This window comes from Rhinoderma darwinii, chromosome 2 (assembly GCF_050947455.1).
Source record: "Rhinoderma darwinii isolate aRhiDar2 chromosome 2, aRhiDar2.hap1, whole genome shotgun sequence".
Taxonomy (NCBI): Eukaryota; Metazoa; Chordata; class Amphibia; order Anura; family Rhinodermatidae; genus Rhinoderma; species Rhinoderma darwinii.
In genome coordinates this window covers 269,759,011-269,776,918 of record NC_134688.1, presented here as the reverse complement: position 1 = coordinate 269,776,918, position 17,908 = coordinate 269,759,011, and the positions used below count along the sequence as shown (strand labels likewise).

Below are 17,908 nucleotides of genomic sequence, written 5' to 3'. Positions count from 1 at the left end.
TATTATTATTATTATTATTATTGTGTTTAGTATCATGCACTCTGTTTATTATTACAAAGATAAAAAGTTGATAAACTTAATAAAGACTTTATATCATGTTGTACTGATTTTGTGCTTTATGTTTTGTTCTCCATTCACTCACAAAATAGAGGGAAAAATTCTTTTTTTCTTGATATCTGTATGTGGTTTGCATGAAGTGACAAAGGCTCTGTTCAGATTTGCGCTGGAGGCCTCCATCACAAATTTCGGCAGATTACACAGGAAGAATATCCAACGTCAGGAGCTTTGCCAGGGCCGTCTTCCCTGGCCAGACCGCTACCTGATGCTCTTCCTGGGACTCCAGTCCTGGGGAATCTCCCCGACATATACGTTTAACGTATACCTGTGACGGATGCAATACAGTGGCATCCATCACCCATAGGCTCCCATGTTAAAACAAATACACCTCAGGTATTTTTTTATTATTTTTGCGAGATCACTCATGACGGAATATCAGTCTACTTCGCTATCCCATCCATCAAAAACGAACATATACCAGCCTGACGGAGGCCACAAGGACACACTTTTGGCCTCCGCAAGGCTATTGAAGCCCTAAGGACATGTTTAGCATTTACATTGGGAGCTTTTCCAACGTACACGCTTAATGTAGGGCATAATCATCATTCAACATTTTATATAGAATGACACTGTGGAATGTAAATATGTTGTGCAGAAGAGGAGTTTTGTTGAAACTCGAGTATATTCTGTGGATCAGTTTTTAATCACTTGAATTTATAGCATCCAACAATTTGCCACAGTCTGAGCAGACAATGGTTGGAAAAAGACTGACTCACACCATATAAAATTACATCTGGTTTATTAGTGCACTGCTTTATTCTTACGAGGTAATGCTTATGTTAATGAAGAAAATAAAAATCTTTATGGGCTTGTACATATAAATCCATTTCATAGCTAATTTTATTTATTTACTTATTTATTTTAAGGTTAACACAAAGGGGGTTATCTATTAACCTTTCTATGCCATCTCAATGCCGTCTAAAATTAGCAATTTGCACAAAAATTTCAACTTTTAGAAAAGTCGTGGGGCTTGGCAAAATGTGGCGTGGCCGGTCGCAACCCGACATGTTTGCTATAATTAGTGCCAGAAAGTGGCATAAATTATAGCGGACATTTTTGTCAGCTTGTAGCTAGCGTATATTTCCCTTTCAGGTGCAGAGACAGCCTTAACAAATTAGGCACATCTTACTCCAGCCAGGAGCGTAGCTAGGGGGGACAGGCAGGGCATGTGCCCCCGGCACAACTAGGTGGTAGGGAAGGGGGAGTGCAGTGGCAGAGCAGCTGATCGCTGCTGATAGGCTCACTGTATGTCGGACACCAGCAGCAGCGATCATCGTTAGGAAGAGCCAGGAGTTCATGCGGCGGCGTTCTGACTAGGGTCTGTGCCAGCCCAGGAGTGGACCAGTCCAGTCACCTGACCTGTCACCTGACCTTACTGGTCCACTCCAGGGCTGTCACCGACCCTAGTCAGAAGGAACCCTGCCGCTGCCTGCGCTGCATGATCTCCTCGGCTCCTCCAGTGTCACGTCAGGCAGAGCGGAGAGTGGTAGAGGTAGGCTACCACTGTTTACAGTGTGGCGCTATTTACAAGGGGTGGGGAGTGTGGCGCTATTTACAAGGGGGTGGCAGGCTGTGTGTGGCACTATCTACAAGGAGGGTTGTGTTGGTGCTGCTTACAAGGGGGGCTGTGTGTGGCGCTATCTACAAGGGGGGTTGTATTTGGCACTATTTACAAGGGGGGGCTGTGTGGCGCTGTTTACAAGGGGGGCAGTGTGGCGCTATTTTACAAGGGGGGTCAGTGTGGCGCTATTTACAAGGGGGTCAGTGTGGCGCTATTTACAAGGAGGGGCTGTGTGGCGCTATATACAAGCGGGGCTGTGTGGCATTATCTACAAGGGGGGCTGTGTGTGGCACTATCTACAAGGGGGGGCTGTTTGTGGTATTATCTACAAAGGGGGCTGTGTGTGGTGCTATTTACAAAGGGGGGCTGTGTGGCATTATCTACAACAAGGGGGCTGTGGGGCACTATCTACAACAGGGGGCTTTGTGGCGTTAACTACAAAGGGGGGCTGTGTGTGGAGCTATCTACAGGCAGCTGTGCGTGGCGCTATCTACAGGGGGCTGTGTGGCGTTATATACAAGAGGGGGCTGTGTGTGGCGCTATCTACAGGACGGGCTGTGTTTGGCACTATTTACAAGGGGGGGGCTGTGTGGCGCTGTTTACAAGGGCTGGCAGTGTGGCGCTATTTTACAAGGGGGGTCAGTGTGGCGCTATTTACAAGGGGGTCTGTGTGGCGCTATACTATATACAAGCGGGGCTGTGTGGCATTATCTACAAGGAGGGCTGTGTAGCACTATCTACAAGGTGGGGCTGTGTGTGGCACTATCTACTAGGGGGGCTGTGTGTGGCATTCTCTACAAGGGGGCTGTGTGTGGCACTATTTACAAGGGGGGCTGTGTGGCATTATCTACAACAAGGGGGCTGTGTGGAACTATCTACAACAGGGGGCTGTGTGGCATTAACTACAAGAGGGGCTGTGTGTGGAGCTATCTACAGGGGGCTGTGTGGCATTATATACAACAGGGGGCTGTGTGTGGCACTATCTACAGTCAGCTATGCATGGCGCTATCTACAGGGGGCTGTGTGGTGTTATATACAAGAGGGGGCTGTGTGTGGCGCTATCTACAGGGGGCTGTGTGTAGCGCTATCTACAAGGGGTCTGTGTATGGCACTATCTACAGGCATCTGTGTGTGGCATTATCTACAAGGGGCTGTGTGTGGCCCCTTTAATTTATTTTCAGAGTGCTGCCTGATTTTCTGGATCTACTTGTTTGGGTCTTATGGTCGTGACCCTGGCGGGCTTGCACCCATCTACAATATTTGGACTGTGCGGTTGATGTTTTTTTGGTATTATCTATCTATCTATCTATCTATCTATCTATCTATCATCTATCTATCTATCTATCTATCTATCTATCTATCTATTTATCTATCTATCTATCTATCTATCTATATCTATCTATTATCTGTCTGTCTATTCATCCACCTCCATTGAAGATGACATATGTCATACAAACTCTCTTTAGTATTGATTGCAAACCATTTTAGACAAATCCTTTAAATGCAAACTTCCAGCTTTGCATATTTAATAGGTTCTTTTACTTTACTACTGGGGGTCTTGTGTGATGGGTGAAAGACTTTCCTGGAAGCACCAGCTGTTGTAAATATGAAGCTGTACTTCCAAACCACAACTGGGAATAATGTCCAAAAGAAAGATGAGGTGAAAGAGAGAGGATGACTCTTTCTCTCTGAGCAATTTATATCTCTCACATATTCTGACACATCTGTGGTATCTGATTTTCTCACAGCAATCTGCTGTAGTGTCATTTCTCCGTGGCCTACAGGCATTATGTCAAGGTGTTAATGACAGTAGGTCTGGATTGTGCTAATTCTCATTATCATGTGTTTATTAGGAGAAGGGGAAGGAGAGAATTAAACGTATTTTTATTGCACACCATTTCAGAACATAGGTGTCACATGGGAATTGTAACAAGCAGGAGGGAATGTGATTAGTCCAGGTACGTGAAATCCCCTCAGCTTCATGCAATAAAGTCCTCTACATAAATGACAGAGCAGGAAAACAGCCCTAGTATCATGTCACAGCCGTATAATGGCAGTGACAATGTTTGCAGGTGACTGACATGATACAGTGTCAATATAATTTTCACCAAGTTAACACCCACTAAATATGGAAGCCAACCTTTACACTCATGTTATATGTATCTGATTTCAAATAGTCTAGAAAAGCTCTTTATAAACCTGTATCTTCAGACAACGCCGGTGATCAATGGCAGATATTAATGGATAAGCCCAGTCAAAAACGACATAAACCAGTTTTGACAAGACTGTGGCCTCTCTCCATAACGATTGTTATCGTGCCCATAGACCTAATGATAATTGTAAAAGGTAACAAGTAATAATAAAGGGCATATATAGTCCCCCTAGGAAGTTATAGATGGCATAAAAGTACACCATAATTGAAGCACATAGTGAAAAACAAATAGCTGATACAGACCAGTCTGACCGCGCCCACCCGTTTCCCTGTCGCTTTTTCAAGGGGTATATCGTTGACCCTTAGGGGTACGATATCTCCCCTTTATTTTTACTTGTTACCTTTTACTACTTATTTTAAGTTAATACTCTGGCGCTGTTTCAATGAGGCCAAAGAATATATGCACTTTAGGTATATTTCTACTCTAGTCATATATTTGCAGTACCAGTTCCCTTTCCACTCTATTATATGTGTAGCATGTTTTTTTTGATGATAATGATAATTTCTTTCATGTAACGTACTAATAAAGGATTTATCTTGTTATAAATTTGCGTGTTAATACCTTATTTTTGTAGGATTAATGTATTAAAAATTAAACTTAAAGTCCCATTATAGGCTAAAGCAGAAAAGTATTTTTTCTCTTTTCTTCATCCATTATCAATGCATTCCAATTCTGAAATATTCCCTTTAAATTCCAGAGTGTGATCTGTTTGTATACAATGCTCAGTGAATTGTGTGTTTATACCCTGCCAGACAGGACATGTCACCGTGAATGAGAACAATGACTTGCATGTGGTTTCTGTAAATGCTTGCATTCTACACATAAAGCGATATGTTACACAGAGCCCCTTCTACTCTGAGTGATGTCATGTTGCTGAGGCAGAGCTCTTGTCAGCAACACAGTAAACAGGCTCGCTGGTAAGTAAAGAGTTATATTCCGAATTCCACCATCATCTATAATCCAGAATCCAGATTATGTCGAATAAATGTAACAGTATTATACATTTCATATTCAGATCCTCTAAAGTTTTCCACTGCCTGCAAGAAAAATCTAACTTTTCTAGACTTTATCACAACTTTATTTGCTATTTGGAAATACGCACATAATTCATTTTTTAGAAAAAAAAAAATCTAATTAATAACGTAGTCTGATATGAGGAATTCCTTGGCTTCACTGCTGCCAAGCTTCTTTCCCTCTTCTATGCTGACAGCCAACCCAGTCATGTTTGACAGCCGTTACAATAGGGTTGTGTAGCAGGACCTCTATAGAAACCGGTCCGTCTCGGATTACAAAGGTTAAGCTTAAAAATGAAACCACTCATTTTTCTATTTGTTACTGCTGTGTTAACCATATTTTGATAAAAACTTTGCTTGAGAACCTTTTTAAAATGAAGCGCTATAAAATATCCCCAACTATGTATATATCTAGAAGCAGCATGGAGGTTGTTCTTGGCCACAATGGCTCCTGGATGCTTATCATCACAGACAAGAATAAACACATGCACAGCCTACTGAAAGATGCCCCCGAGGGGGCACAAGAGGTTATGCATAAGGCTCTTCGACCCCCTGCTACCTGCGAAGAGGAGTATCTTAAATCCAGTTGGGGTTCAAACTACCCAAAAGAGGTTTCTAGATATAGCAAAACATTGACTACAGCTTTTAGCTTTAGGTTTAGCTCCATTTTGGGCCAGAGTTTTTTAATTCTTATTTGCGCATGCTTAAATTGTGTGGGTTCATCATTTCATCTAAACATGTCCCGGACTATAGATTGCTATGCGGACGTACATAAGTAAATAAATACAGTCCCACCTCCTGCAGCCACCGTCCCCAAAGGTCACACTAGGTCACCAAATTCAGGAACAGTGTTTAGTATGAAAAAATATATAGAACCCCTTTAAAGTTAAGCACCTGCATACCGGTTCTTACTTTTTTTCCTCATTGGTTCCTGATGTAAACCTGAGAAGCAATGAGTTAAATTCTCTGTCAATCCTTAGAGGAGGTGGCACTTGTATGCAACAGATATCTGGCTTAAGTTAGAGGGAAAAACTGGATGCTTTGGTCATTTAAAAAAGTGAGAGGGAAAGTGAGAGTCGACTGCATGAAAGTGGATGGAGCCAGAGAGCAAACACGCTGGGTCTTTTCACTGCTTGAACACTTGGTTTTGCTGATGGACTACAATGCAGACACAACCAGACCCCTCTCTCTCTCTCTCTCTCCTCTCTGAAATCCAGTTGGAGTTATCCCTAGCTGTCTTATGAGAGCTGAGATTTAGCATTGCATTCAATTCTTTATCAAATCAAAGAATCAAATCCACATTTCTGGAGACTTTTATTCCTTTTCTTTGTTTTTTTTGGGGAGATTTTCTGGAAGAAAAGGATTGCTTAACAAACACATCCATATTCTTAGTCAAGTGGAATTTATATTGAAGGTAAGGTTTTTAGAATTTGAAGAATTTGAAGTTTTCGTGTTAAATTGTTGTATTGATACTGTAAATATATTTTTTCCCTTAAAAAGCTTTCATGATAAAAGACAAATCCCTGAATCCACAAATAGGAACAGTGAAAATCATTTGTATCCTTCTGTTTGTATAGGCGTAAATGTATATGTACAATGATATATTATATCCTGATTCCAAAAAGCAAACAATCTAGTTTAGCTGGAGAAACAGACATCTTTAATTGTCAGAAGGCATTGATTTACTGAAAAGCACTTTTCGAAACTAGCGTGCAGAATTCGGTGTCACTTATAGATGTAGTAGAGCTGAATTTGTTATTTAACTCTTTAGAGCTGCAATGTTTGTGCTTCACGATGACTCTTTGAGTTAAGTAAATTTAGTAGGCTTATCTGCAGTCCTACAGTATGGTAAACCAAAGATAAGACATTGTGATATCACCATGAGCTGAGCTGACAGAACAACTCATCTCTGCTACTTCAGTTCAAATATTGGTGTTGAAGTCAAGGCTGTAATGGCAAAAAAAAAAAAAAAAAGATTTTCTGAAACTATTTTTTGTTTTTGCTCTTCGCATTGCTTAACAGGCTCAGTGCCAAGAAGATCCTTTAGTTATCAGATTTGGACGCTAACGTTCGTTGGCGTGATTAAAATAAAAGTATGTTTTTGAGAGTTTTCTTTTTGCATGATTTGGATCACGGAACAGAGAACGTGAGGTCTGCTCTGTAATGTGCATGTGTTTAGAAAAAGTAGCTTCTGCAAGGTCAAATTTACAATTCCTTTTTAATTTAAAACAGACAAATCTAGGTCTTAGTTAGTTACTCAACAATGGAGAACAGAGAAAGAGGGCGTTGTTAAGATTGGAAAAAAAAATCTACTACAACACTTGCGCGAGTTTCCTGACATTTTGCCATCTTTAAGCAATGAGTCTCTTCTGACCTATTTTGCTTTACTCTATAAAAAGTTTTGATTGTTTTTTTTTCGAGCCATTGACCAATTCTGGAATCGGTAAAAGAATTAGATTCTTTATGCAAAAATATAATGTATTAAAGGTGACAATCCAAAAAGTCAAGACTATAAGGCTATAAGAATATCTTTTCAGAAAGCAGTATAAAATCCTATGGGTTTAAATGGGAAGGGAGGCTGAAGCATATACAGTACAAGGCAGTTCTAGAAGAATTCTGATGTATATACAGTACAAAGGGAGTTTTAGAGGAAGATTAAAGCATATACAGTATATGGTAAATGGCTTATAGATGACTGATGCATGTGCAACGCAAGTTAAAAGGGTTCCAGATGAAGACTCATACATGGACAGTTTATGGTCGTTCTAGACCAAGATTTAAGCGTACATATCACAAGGAGGTTCTAGATGAAGACTGTTGCATATATAATACATGGAGGCCTAGACAAAGATTTAAGCATACATAGTATAATGGTGTTCTAGATGAATACAGGTGCATAAACAGTACATGGAGGTTATAGGCAAAGATTGAAGCATACATAGTAGAAGGAGGTTCTAAATGAAGACTGGTGCATATACAATACATGGAGGTTCTAGACAAAGACTGACACATACATAGTATAATGGTGTTCTAGATGAAAACAGGTGCATATACAGTACATGGAGGTTCTAGGCAAAGATTGAAGCATACATAGTAGAAGGAGGTTCTAGATGAAGACTGGTGCATATACAATACATGGCGGTTCTAGGCAAAGACTGACACATACATAGTATAATGGTGTTCTAGATGAAGACAGGTGCATATACAGTACATGGAAGTTCTAGACAAAGATTGAAGCATACATAGTAGAAGGAGGTTCTAGATGAAGACTGGTGCATATACAATACAAGGAGGCTCCATAGGAAGAACGAAAATATACATTCTACAATACTTACTGATACAAGGGCAGGTTCAATCACCAGCAGGATGCAGACAAGCCACAATGCTACATGGAGGGCCCTTTTCTGTGATCTATTTTTTAAAGCAAATATATGTCCTTTTTTGTGTTTCACACATACTACAAGTAGGTTCTAAATTAAGAAAGCTGTATATAGATTACAAGGAAGTTCTAGATAAAGACTGCAACATATATACTACCAAAGGGCTTCTAGATTAAGACTGGTGCATATAAAATACAAGGAGGTTCTATAGGAAGACTGAAGCATACTACAAGGAGATTCTAGCTGAAGACTGCTACATATACATTACAAGGAAGTTATAGATGAAGACGGAAGCATATATAGAAGAAGGGGTACTAGATGAAGACTGGTGAATACAGTTCAAGTTCTAGATGAAGACTGATACATACAAGGTACAAGGGGATTCTAAATAAACACTAATGCATTAATTACAGGTTAACGGGTGTCAAGGTAAAGAAAGATGTTCTACACTTATGTTTCATTTTTGTAATTTATTGTATGTGAAAAATCAGACCTTGAGCATAGATACTAGGGTCTGCTACTGCAGCAAAATGGGCAGTATATATTCACTTCCAGCTGTCCCCATAACATTCCGTATAGGCATTTGCAGTATAAAGATCAGTGGGCATATTCTGTAGATGCCCCAAAGATCCAAATTTCAACATCCTGTATATTGTTTATTTAAAATACATATAATACTCCACTACATGAGGTATATAGAGCTGTTTAATAAGGCAGTATTAACATTCATCCTCGTTATCAGTAATAAAAACGTACAAATATCTAAAATAACTTTAGATTTATAAAAAAAGTCACACCACAAAATTGCAAATAAAAATATTAAAATCAGCATAAAACTTTGAACTACTCAAAAATAATTATATATTGCAATCCGATGGTCAAATTCTTTGAATTTCACCAAATTTCAAGATTAAATATGCCTCCATGAAGTCTAGTCAATGACATACGTACAATTGTGAGAAGCTCAGCTTCCTCACTGGAGGTAACGTTTTTACCCTTGCTTGAAACTTGGACTACTGTGCCAGGAACACGTGCTTTCTCTTCTTGGCACGCCCACTGATTAAAGGCTTTCATTTATGAGCTAACAAATCTGCGAACACCTGATACCTCTTTAGCTGCCGCTTTGAGTCTACATAAGGGGGGGGGCTGGCAGTGTTACAGTGAAAAGTATCATATTTTGCTTTTCAGGAGACGTACAAAGCTCTGATGACTGAGCTGATTAAATCTTTCCTAGCTAATAACCCAACATTATATTGGATGGCCTTGTTTGATAATAGTATATGTGTCACTAAAGAAACATGTTCTAGCTTTGCAACAAGACACATTTGATCTCATGGTCCACCCGGACTTATTTTATTTAGTGATGTTGAACAGGAGAAGCCAAGATGACATCACACGCAATTTTATTAATGACATAGTCTTCAGGATGAATTTTTAATCCTATATGTATATACCAGAGGCAAACTTGCTGGAAGAGGAAGGAAGTTACAGGCCAGCATATTGTTTCTTTCATTCCCTTTTGGCATCATTTCTATAGATCACAAAAGACATACACGTTCTATCTCCTTAAAAGGTCTAATCTTAATCCAAGTTTCTCTTGCCTACTCATAAAGTCTTCATCCTGCACATAGTAATACTTTAAAAAGAGATAAGATGAAACGTACATTATGTGGGTTTCACATTGATAAGTCCTCAATTCTGATATCACTGATGTTGATATGAGAACTCTTTGTTACAGTGGTTGTCCGGTTGGAATCTTTAAAGGAACACTCCAGTAAAAACTGATACACTGTGTTAAGCCTAGTGTAGGGCCTATGAGGACAGTGCACTCCCCCCTCAGCCCCTGCACTAGACATAACACAGTATATCAGTTGATCTTAGAGTGTTATCTATGATTCATTTCTGCCTACTATTTCTTTTCTCTAATGCTGGCTGCTTGACTACGTTTTACGCTTTGCTCCATTAGGGCACAGCTATAGTCAGTGATTGCGGCTTAGCTGCATTGTCTTTTGGGAGTCTAAGGTAGCGTGTAATCCAAATCCTGCCTCAATACAGTCTTGGGATGTGGCTTTGCCCGTCAACTCTTCTTCATATTGAAGATCTGTTTGTTCTGACTGGCTGCTGTGTATAAACTCAAGCTCACCACAAGACCAACCAGAAGTCAGAGAATGAAAATCTAATTTCTATTACAGCAAGGGAAGAATAACTTTAAACTATAGGCATCGATATGACTTCCCATTTTAAAATTAGTCAATTAATCAAACTATAGATATCTAAACCACCCGTTAGAAAATATGAGCATTAGGTGTCTTTTTTTGGTGCCTTTCAAAGGTGGATTCAGAGGTAGGGATATTTCCCGCCTCGGATTTGGCCAGTAATCTGCAGCAAAATCCATTTGTGTTACAGGCGCTTTATCTGAGCTGAAAATTGGACGTAACACAATATTGAAACCATTAGATGTTATTTGTTTTTGGTAGAATCTAGAATCCCTCCAGAGACACTTTTATAAACTCAACTTGCCCTACTAGGGCATATAATAATGAACTAGGGTTTTATTTTATAAAATCTATTTGAAAGGATAAAAGAATACAATCTTAAAGGGGTTTTACAAGATTAGAAAAAGGGTCTGCTTTTTTCCTGAAAATAGCGCCACTTTTGTCCAAGGCTTTTGGCTGTTATTTAATATTATATTTGGGGCATTCATCTTCATGGTTTTTTTATCCTATAAAAGTGTTAAATATGGTTGTAAAAGCCATTACTTTTTCCCAAAAATATTTTCTGACTATTGTGATGTGATCCATAGCAACTAATAAATCATCAATGTTTTTTAGGCATTCCCAACTAAAGATAGCTAATAAAAAGTTGGCTGCTCTGTGTTCCAATAAAAAAAATTCTACTAGCAGGGTTATATTAAATAAGCCCCACTGATTCCTGCTCTGTGACTGAAGAAGACAGTAAGGCATTACATCACCTACATGACCAAATAGAGCAGTGTGTATTTGCCTACAAAACAGGGGTTCATAAACTTTATGTTCATGCTTCCATTTAATATTTTTCTGGCAGTGATGAAGAACTAATAGACACAGTATGTGAAACACAAAATTACATTAATGTACATATGCGCAATACAGATTGCATACATAACATTATATAGCATTATACTAAAACTTGTCACCCTCTACTGGTAAATTTTCAGAACACATATATGTACACTGCATTATCACACACTATAATCATAGTGTTGTTTAAATGTACTACATTGTAACTTTTTTACTCTGAAATGTGTTACAAAAATGAAGAATGCTTAAAAATTTGTATCTGATATTATTTGTACTGTAGCCATCACTGAAAATATGGTAGACAGAAAAGTTGTCACTTGTATAGCCCAATGGGAGATAAGTAGGGGATAGGTACTACATAAGTACCATAGAGGCGGTCCATGCAGCTGCTATGGGAGCCCCTGTTGGGAGAGGGCAAATTTCAGGTTGGGCTCATCCCCATTTTTATTGATGTTGAGAACCTGCACTAGGATGAGGTGTCCACAGGTGCCACAAATGTTAGAAAGCAAAGAAGTGGAAAATGTACTGGAGTCCTGAAAATGGTATGGGGCAGCAGGACCTCCTCTTGAGGGTGGTAAGGAGCAGGGCCGGCCTTTGTGGTGTGCGACCTGCGCCATCGCACAGGGCGCATCACTCTAGCAGGTGGAAGGGCGCGCAGCGCAGGCTCCATTCTCCTGCTTGTGTTTCTGAAGCAGTAGTTACGCCGAGAGTGTAGCAGTAGTTATGCCTGATCTCTACGTAACTACCGCTATAGCAGCCACAGCGGCTGCTACGGGGCCAGCGGCATGGGCACAGGGGGCCTGTGCCGCCCATCGGGATGGGCCCTCCAATGCCTGGTGGCACCGCCAGCAGCCACTATGTCTGCTACAGCGGTAGCGACACCACAATTAATAGTACCTATGTCCTATTAAAACACTATGGCAAAGCAGGGAGGTATCTCGCTGCTCTGCCATTTACCTGAAGCCTATCAGGCGCAGGCACAGGATCCCTGCCCAGACCAGCATGATGATATCACTGGATCATGCCGGCTTACGCAAAGATCCTGTTGGCATTGTAAAGCAGCCTTGTTCGTCGCGGGAACGGGGCCTAGGTGAGTATAACGCTGTCTACATGTCTACAAGGGGAGGTGGGGACTGTATGGTGCTGTCTACAAGGGGGAGGTATATATGGCACTTTCTACAACTGGGAGTTGGGGGGCTGTATGGCACTGTCTACAAGGGGAGATTGGGGGCTGTATGGCACTATGTACAAGAGGGAGGTGAGCGGCACTGGCCTCAAGGGGGAGGTTGGGGTCTGTATGGCACTATCTAGAAGGGGGAGGTGGGGGCTGTATGGCAGTACAGGGGGTTGTATGGCAGAATCTACAGGGGGCTGTATGGCAGAATTTACAGGGGGGCTGTATGGCACAATCTACAGGGGGCACTATCTACAAGGGGGCACCCAGGGGAGGGTAGGGGGGACATTATACTGTGGGGGGCACTAAGGAGGCATTATACGGTGTGGGGACACTAAGGGGGCACTTAGCTGGCTTTATACTGTGTGGGCACATGTAGCGGACAAAATACTGTGTCCTTAAAGGGGTTATAATATATTATATTATTAAATATTATATTATTATCATTATTATTATTATACTGTGTGGGGGTACTAAAGGGGCATTATACTGTGTGGGGGCACTTAGGATGAATTATACTGTGGGGGGCACTAAAAATGGCATTATACTGTGGGGAGACATTATACTTTTTCATGGGGCATTTTTTTTATGATGGGGTGGGGTGTCAAAAGAAAATTTTGCACGGGGTGCCATCTATCCTAAGCCGGCCCTGGTTAGAAGTGTAATACTGTAGTATCAAGCAGCACCTGCAAGCTGCCTCATTTTTATCTTTGCTATAGGGTTTCCATCCTCTATGTACACCACTTAGTGTAGTGCAAGTAACATACACAATGCATGATCTGAACCAAGTATTCATCTCACAATAAAAGACCACAGTAAAAAGTTAATCTCACACTCCTCCACAAGTCATAATGACAATGAAGAAAAAAAAGTTGCCCTTTAACCTTTACAGTACAGTAAAAGATGAAAACTGTAGAATTACCTTTGTTAGTCTCCTAACTCTACAGTGTTATCAGCATCATGTTGCAGGATTGTGTCGGTTCTACTCTTTTTTTATGATTGCTAAATATTACAAGTAAAATGATGGGAGACAAGAAGCTGCCTGTGTTTATTATAATTGGACTTTATATAACTGTCTGATGATCGGAGGACATGTAAATATAGTTTGTAATTATGTTGTGATGGGGAAAGCAGATGTCAAAACTGTTTAGTATCTCAAGTGTTTACTGTTCATCGGGTTCGACAAAACAAATGATACCACCCATTATTGCTTATCAAATGATGACAGAAGAAAAAATCAATGTCGTTCCTGGCCGCTTCCATGTGATGTCATAGATGAAGAGAGACCTAAGCTATTAGGTTAATGTGGGGATTACAAATGGATATCGCATATGTCTTCTTGCCAGGTAATACTTCTTTCATGAACACTTAAAAGACAGGAAGCAGCTTATGAGAGGATTCAATGAGAACCTTATTTTCCAATGCTAGTAAATTACTAGTATGCATATGCAATATAGTTTTTTTTCTCTTTTATCACATTTGACAGGGTCTGTTATGTCAATTGTTGAGAAGGATCTGGGTGTACTTGTAAATCATAAACTAAATTTCAGCATGCAGTGTCAATCAGCTGCTTCAAAGGCCAGCAAAATATTGTCGTGTATCAAAAGAGGCATGGACTCGCGGGACAGGGATGTAATATTACCACTTTACAAAGCATTAGTGCGGCCTCATCTAGAATATGCAGTTCAGTTCTGGGCTCCAGTTCATAGAAAGGATGCCCTGGAGTTGGAAAAAATACAAAGAAGAGCAACGAAGCTAATAAGGGGCATGGAGAATCTAAGTTATGAGGAAAGATTAAAAGAACTAAACCTATTTAGCCTTGAGAAAAGACGACTAAGGGGGGACATGATTAACTTATATAAATATATGAATGGCGCATACAAAAAATATGGTGAAATCCTGTTCCATGTAAAACCCCCTCAAAAAACAAGGGGGCACTCCCTCCGTCTGGAGAAAAAAAGGTTCAACCTGCAGAGGCGACAAGCCTTCTTTACTGTGAGAACTGTGAATCTATGGAATAGCCTACCGCAGGAGCTGGTCGCAGCAGGGACAGTAGATGGCTTTAAAAAAGGCTTAGATAATTTCCTAGAACAAAAAAATATTAACTGCTATGTGTAGAAATTTTTTACTTCCCCTTTCCCATCCCACTTCCCCTTTCCCATCCCTTGGTTGAACTTGATGGACATGTGTCTTTTTTCAACCGTACAAACTATGTAACTATGTAACTATGTAAGGCCAGACAAAAACTGATTAATGTCAATAACTGAAAACAACCCAAAAATGCTGTAAAAGAAATTAAGGAAGAATTCGATTTTTTTTCTCATCTCATTTAGTTGCTATTTATCTTTGAGATAAGTGGTGCCAGAGGAGTCTTGCGTTGGCACCCACTGTTTTCTCCATTGGCATGACCATATTCGTCTGATAGCTTTATATGGGCACATAGGGCTAGTGTGCCTACCATGATTCTGGTGCCTGATAAACAGACGTCCTTATAATGTGGTCTGAGTTGAACAAGCAGTGATATTTAGCTAAGATAGAAAGCAGAAAAATTGTTCCAAGCGTAGCAAAAAAAAATACTTTCTATTTCCCATGTTGGGTTATCCCTTATGATAAACATTTACAACAGGAAGACGGATATATTAATTTGTTGCCAAGACTGCCTCCACCGAATGGTTTGTTGTCTCCCTGGTGCCAGGGATCGGCATGTGGTGGAACAGGTGGATAAATTACTAGGAGGGGCTGGTGATGATCCAGCTGTCGAGGTCCATGTGGGAACCAATGACAGAATACATGGTAGGTGGAGGAGCCTTAAGAATAATTTTAAAGAACTAGGCTGCAAGCGGAAGGGAAGGATATCCAAGGTAGTATTCTCAGGAATACTGCCTGTGCCATGCGCATCAAAGGAAAGACAGCGGGAGCTCAGGGGGTTAAATGCATGGCTTAAGTCTTGGTGTAGAGGAGAAGGCTTTGGGTTCCTAAAGAACTGGGCTGACATTTCATTGGGATACAAACTGTATTCTCTGCTGGAGGAGAGAATTCTAGCTGGGGTGGCAAAGTATTTAAACTAGGGCTGAGGAGGGAGGTCAATGTAGAAAATAAAGAGGTAGTCAGGTTAGAGGGGGGTCAGACTATATTGGTGGGGGGAAAATAGACTGTGGGGAGAGGACTAGACAACACTATAAGGAGATCCTTTTGTAAAAAAACATCAATGAAAATAAAAATGCCCAAATAATTTGAAATGCAAGTTAAAGTGTATGTTCACAAATGCCAGAAGTCTAGCAAGCAAAATGGGGGAGCTGGAGGCCTTGGTACTGGAGGAATATATAGATATAGTTTCTGAAACATGGCTAGACTCTTCTCATGACCGGGCTGTAAATCTACAGGGTTTTACACTATTTCGGAAAGACAGGACAAATAGGAAAGGCGGTGGTGTATGTCTGTATGTGAGAAGTGATATGAAGGTGAGTGTGAAAGAGACAATAGTGGGTGAAGATTGTGATGAGGTTGAAACCTTGTGGGTAAAATTACAAAAAGTGGTAAACACTGTAAAAATTACTTTTGGTTTAATTTATAGACCCCCTGAATATAACTGAGGAGATGGAAGGTCAGCTATATAAACAGACGGAGTGAGCTGCAGAGGGGGGTACTGTAGTGATAATGGGAGATTTTAATTACCGGGATATTAATTGGTGTCATGGTTCGGCTTCAACTGCGAATGGGAGAAATTTCCTCAACCAAAAAATTTTGGGCCAGTTTGTGGAAGACCCGACTAGAGGTGAAGCTCTGTTGGATCTGCTCATTTCTAATAATGCAGAGCTTGTTGGGAATGTCAATGTTCGTGAAAACCTCGGTAACAGTGATCACAATATAGTTATATTTTACCTATACTGTAAAAAACAAACACAGGCTGGGAGGGCCAAAACACTTAATTTTAAGAATGCCAATTTCCCCAGGGTGAGGGCTGCAATTCAGGATATAGACTGGGAAGAACTAGTGTCAAATAATGAGACAAATGATAAATGGGAGATTTTAAAATCCACTTTGTATAACTATAGTGCAAAATGTATTCCTATAGGTAACAAGTATAAACGACTAAAATTAAACCAATATATGTCAAAAAAGGGCATTTGAAAAATACAAATCTGAGGGTACAGCTGTAGCCTTGTAAAATATAAAAAACTTAAAGGGGTTGTCTGAGATTTTTTTTTAAGTACATTTAGAAATACATTACACATATTAAAAATTGCATAATATACTTACCTGTGCAATCTTGCTTCTGTTCTCCGCTGTGGCTGCTTCTTCCTTCTGGTCACTTGAGCTCTGACGTCACCTTTTCAGCCGCCTCCACTGTCGTGTCGTATCCCGATCACATGGTCTCGCACCAGAGAGACCTCGGATGGTATATGACACGTCACTTGTCACGTGGTGTATATCGGCTTCTTGTGCTTCACATGCAGTAACGCGTATGCGCTGTCACTGCTGTTCTCGCGGTCCCTGCTGTTCTCGAGATAACAGCAGGGGCCGCCCATGCGCGTTACAACAGAACAAGCCGATATACACTACGTCACAAGTGACGTGTCGTGTACCCGGCAAGAATTCAAGATCAACAACGCGGCAGGGCCGGAGCAGAGAGAGACGTCAACAATCAAGTTCCCGACGGCAGAATCTGGAAACGTAAGTATATTACAAATGTATTTATTTTTTTAACTTAAATGATTTAATGGTGTTATTTAAAATATTATGTTATCTCGAACAACCCCTTTAATAAAATCTGCAAAAAAGTAATAAAATCAGCAAAAATACAAAATGAAAGGCAGGCAGATAGTAAAACAAATCCCCCAAAATTCTTCAAGTACGTAAATGCAAAAAACCAAGGTCTGAACATGCAGAACCCCTAAATAATGGTAATGGGAATTTAGGTCGCAGGGAGTTGGTCTTTTGCTCTGTATATACAACAGAAGAAGGGGCAACTGATGTAACCGGTGTGAGTGCTGTTAATACATCAATTAATATACTGAATTGGCTGAATGTAGATATGGTCCAAGCTAAATTAAATAAAATAAATGTTCACAAGGTCCCGGGACCAGAGGGGTTGCACCCTAGAGTTCTTAAAGAGCTTAGTTCAGTTATTTCTGTTCCCCTCTTCATAATATTTAGAGATTCTCTAGTGACTGGTATAGTGCCAAGTTACTGGTGCAGGGCAAATGTGGTGCCTATTTTCAAAAATATCTCTAGGTCTTCCCTGGGTAATTATAGACCAGTAAGCTTAACATCAATCGTAGGAAAAACGTTTGAGGGGCTATTGAGGGACTATATACAGGATTATGTGAGAAAAAATAGTATTATGAGCGACAGCCAGCACGGTTTTACTAAGGACAGAAGCTGTCAAAC

General features: G+C 40.4%; 1 protein-coding gene across 1 annotated transcript in view; it reads left to right on the top strand.

Moving 5' to 3' along the window:
* The first annotated feature begins 5,978 nt into the window (after window positions 1–5,978).
* Window positions 5,979–17,908, top strand: part of RSPO1 (R-spondin 1) — a 134,982-nt gene continuing 123,052 nt past the window's right edge. Inside the window, exon 1 of the mRNA XM_075850533.1 lies at window positions 5,979–6,318. The gene's annotated coding sequence lies outside the window, so the exon portion shown is untranslated. The remainder of the gene's footprint in view (window positions 6,319–17,908) is intronic.